This window comes from Phoca vitulina, unplaced genomic scaffold (genome assembly GCF_004348235.1).
Source record: "Phoca vitulina isolate PV1807 unplaced genomic scaffold, GSC_HSeal_1.0 scaffold16, whole genome shotgun sequence".
Classification (NCBI taxonomy): Eukaryota; Metazoa; Chordata; class Mammalia; order Carnivora; family Phocidae; genus Phoca; species Phoca vitulina.
In genome coordinates, this window is record NW_022589719.1 from 27,492,864 (window position 1) to 27,497,611 (window position 4,748).

Consider the following 4,748-nt stretch of genomic DNA (forward strand, 5'->3'; position numbering starts at 1 on the left):
CATTTTTCCCCTCCTGCTATCTTCTTCTTCTTCTTCTTCTTCTTCTTTTTTTTTTTTTAACATATAACGTATTGTTTCAGAGGTACAGGTCTGTGATTCAAACAGTCTTACACAATTCACAGCGCTCACCTTAGCACATACCCTCCCCAATGTCTATCACCCAGCCACCCCATCCCTGCCACCCCCCACCGCTCCAGCAACCCTCTGTTTCCTGAGATTAAGAATTCCTCATATCCGTGAGGTCATATGATACATGTCTTTCTCTGTTTGACTTACTTCGCTCAGCATAATACCCTCCAGTTCCATCCATGTCGTTGCAAATGGCAAGATCTCATTCCTTTTGATGGCTGCACAATATTCCATTGTATATATATACCACCTCTTCTTTATCCAGTCATCTGTCGATGGACATCTTGGCTCTTTCCATAGTTGGGCTATTGTGGACATTGCTGCTATAAACATCGGGGTGCACGTACCCCTTCAGATCCCTACATTTGTATCTTTGGGGTCAATACCCTGTAGTGCAATTGCTGGGTCATAGGGTAGCTCTATTTTCAACTTCTTGAGGAGCCTCCATATTGTTTTCCAGAGTGGCTGCACCAGCTTGCATTCCCACCAAGAGTGTAGAAGGGTTCCCCTTTCTCCACATCCCCACCAACATCTGTCGTTTCCTGACTTGTTAATTTTAGCCATTCTGACTGGTGTGAGGTGGTATCTCATTGAGGTTTTGATTTGGATTTCCCTGATGCCGAGTGATGTTGAGCACTTTTTCATGTGTCTGTTGGCCATTTGGATGTCTTTGGAAAAATGTCTGTTCATGTCCTCTGCCCATTTCTTGATTGGATTATTTTTTCTTTGGGTGTTGAGTTTAATAAGTTCTTTATAGATTTTGGATACTAGCCCTTTATCTGAGATGTCATTTGCAAATATCTTTTCCCATTCTGTCGGTTGTCTTTTGGTTTTGTTGACTGTTTCCTTTGCTTTGTGGAAGCTTTTTATCTTGATGAAGTCCCAATAGTTCATTTTTGCCCTTGCTTCCCTTGCCTTTGGTGATGTTTCTAGGAAGAAGTTGCTGCGGCTGAGGTCGAAGAGGTTGCTGCCTGTGTTCTCCTTTAGGATTTTGATGGACAAAAATGTGAGACAGGACAAAATCCTGTCTCACATTGAGGTCTTTCAACCACTTTGAGTCTGTTTTTATGTGTGGTGTAAGAAAATGGTCCAGTTTCATTCTTCTGCATATGGCTGTCCAATTTTCCCAACACCATTTGTTGAAGAGACTGTCTTTTTTCCATTGGACATTCTTTCCTGCTTTGTCGAAGATAAGTTGACCATAGAGTTGAGGGTCCATTTCTGGGCTCTCTATTCTGTTCCATTGATCTATGTGTCTGTTTTTGTGCCAGTACCATACTGTCTTGATGATGACAGCTTTGTAATAGAGCTGGAAGTCCGGAATTGTGATGCCGCCAGCTTTGCTTTTCGTTTTCAACATTCCTCTGGCTATTCGGGGTCTTTTCTGGTTCCATACAAATTTTAGGATTATTTGTTCCATTTCTTTGAAAAAAGTGGATGGTATTTTGATGGGGATTGCATTGAATGTGTAGATTGCTCTAGGTAGCATTGACATCTTCACAATATTTGTTCTTCCAATCCATGAGCATGCAACGTTTTTCCATTTCTTTGTGTCTTCCTCAATTTCTTTCATGAATATTTTATAGTTTTCTGAGTACAGATCCTTTGCCTCTTTGGTTAGATTTATGCCTAGGTATCTTACGGTTTTGGGTGCAGTTGTAAATGGGATCGACTCCTTAATTTCTCTTTCTTCTGTCTTGTTGTTGGTGTATAGGAATGCCACTGATTTCTGTGCATTGGTTTTATATCCTGCCACTTTACTGAATTCCTGTATGAGTTCTAGCAGTTTTGGGGTGGAGTCTTTGGGGTTTTCCACATAAAGTATCATATCATCTGCAAAGAGTGAGAGTTTGACTTCTTCTTTGCCGATTTGGATGCCTTTTATTTCTTTTTGTTGTCTGATTGCTGTGGCTAGGACTTCTGATACTATGTTGAATCGCAATGGTGATAGTGGACATCCCTGCCGTGTTCCTGACCTTAGGGGGAAAGCTCTCAGTTTTTCCCCATTGAGAATGATATTCACTGTAGGTTTTTCATAGATGACTTTTATGATATTGAGGTATGTACCCTCTATGCCTATACTCTGAAGAGTTTTGATCAAGAAAGGATGCTGTACTTTGTCAAATGCTTTTTCTGCATGTATTGAGAGGATCATATGATTCTTGTTCTTTCTTTTGTTAATGTATTGTATCACGTTGATTGATTTACGGATGTTGAACCAACCTTGCAGCCCAGGGATAAATCCCACTTGGTCGTGGTGAATAATCCTTTTAATGTACTGTTGGATCCTATTGGCTAGTATTTTGGTGAGAATTTTTGCATCCATGTTCATCAGGGATATTGGTCTGTAGTTCTCCTTTTTGATGGAGTCTTTGTCTGGTTTTGGGATCAAGGTAATGGTGGCCTCATAAAATGAGTTTGGAAGTTTTCCTTCCATTTCTATTTTTTGGAACAGTTTCAGAAGAATAGGTATGAATTCTTCTTTAAATGTTTGGTAGAATTCCCCTGGGAAGCCATCTGGCCCTGGGCTTTTGTGTTTTGGGAGATTTTTGATGACTGCTTCAATTTCCTTAGTGGTTATAGGTCTGTTCAGGTTTTCTGTTTCTTCCTGGTTCAGTTTTGGTAGTTGATACATCTCTAGGAATGCATCCATTTCTTCCAGGTTATCTAATTTGCTGGCATAGAGTTGCTCATAATATGTTCTTATAATTGTTTGTATTTCTTTGGTGTTGGTTTTGATCTCTCCTCTTTCATTCATGATTTTGTTGATTTGGGTCATTTCTCTTTTCTTTTTGATAAGTCTGGCCAGGGGTTTATCACAATCTTGTTAATTCTTTCAAAGAACCAGCTCCTAGTTTCTTGATCTGTTCTACTGTTCTTTTAGTTTCTATTTCATTGATTTCTGTTCTGATCTTTATTATTTCTCTTCTCCTGTTGGGTTTAGGCTTTATTTGCTGTTCTTTCTCCAGCTCCTTTAGGTGTATGGTTAGGTTGTGTACTTGAGACCTTTCTTGTTTCTTGAGAAAGGCTTGTATTGCTATATACTTGCCTCTTAGGACTGCCTTTGCTGCATCCCAAAGATTTTGAATAGTTGTGTTTTCATTTTCATTGGTTTCCATGAATTTTTTAAATTCTTCTTTAATTTCCCGGTTGACCCATTCATTCTTTAGTAGGATGCTCTTTAGCCTCCATGTATTTGAGTTCTTTCCGACTTTCCTTTTATGATTGAGTTCTCGTTTCAAAGCATTGTGGTGTGAAAATAGGCAGGGAATGATCCCAATCTTTTGGTACCGGTTGAGAACTGATTTATGACCTAGGATGTGATCGATTCTGGAGAATGTTCCATGGACACTAGAGAAGAATGTGTATTCCGTTGCTTTGGGATGGAATGTTCTGAATATGTCTGTGAAGTCCATTTGGTCCAGTGTGTCATTTAAAGTCTTTATTTCCTTGTTGATCTTTTGCTTAGACAATCTGTCCATTTCAGTGAAGGGGGTGTTAAAGTCCCCCAATATTATTGTATTGTTGTCAATGTGTTTCTTTGCTTTTGTTATTAATTGCCTTATATAATTGGCTGCTCCCATGTTAGGGGCATAGATATTTACAATTGTCAGATCTTCTTGTTGGATAGACCCTTTAAGTAGGATATAGTGTCCTTCCTCATCTCTTATTACAGTCTTTGGTTTAAAATCTAATTTGTCTGATATAAGGATTGCCACCCCAGCTTTCTTTTGGTGTCCATTAGCATGGTAAATGGTTTTCCACCCCCTCACTTTCAATCTGGGGGTGTCTTTGGGTCTAAAATGAGTCTCTTGCAGACAGCATATTGATGGGTCTTGTTTTATTATCCAATCTGATAGCCTGTCTTTTGATTGGGGCATTTAGCCCATTTACATTCAGGGTAACTATTGAAAGATATGAATTTAGTGCCATTGTATTGCCTGTAAGGTGACTGTTACTGTATATTGTCTGTTTTCCTTTCTGGTCTATGTTACTTTTAGGCTCTCTCTTTGCTTAGAGGACCCCTTTCAATATTTCTGTAGGGCTGGTTTCGTGTTTGCAAATTCCTTTAGTTTTTGTTTGTCCTGGAAGCTTTTTTTCTCTCCTTCTATTTTCAATGACAGCCTAGCTGGATATAGTATTCTTGGCTGCATATTTTTCTGATTTAGTGCTCTGAATATATCATGCCAGTCCTTTCTGGCCTGCCAGGTCTCTGTGGATAGGTCTGTTGCCAATCTAATGTTTCTACCATTTTAGGTTACAGATCTCTTCTCCCGAGCTGCTTTCAGGATTTTCTCTTTGTCTCTGAGACTCGTAAGTTTTACTATTAGATGTCGGGGTGTTGACCTATTTTTATTGATTTTGAAAGGGGTTCTCTGTGTCTCCTGGATTTTGATGCCTGTTTCCTTCCCCAAATTAGGGAAGTTCTCTGGTATAATTTGCTCCAATATACATTCTGCCCCTCTCTCTCTTTCTTCTTCTTCTGGGATCCCAATTATTCTAATATTGTTTCGTCTTATGGTATCACTTATCTTTTGAATTCTGCCCTCGTGATCCAGTAGTTGTTTATCTTTCTTTTTCTCAGCTTCTTTATTTTCCATCATTTGGTCTTTTATATC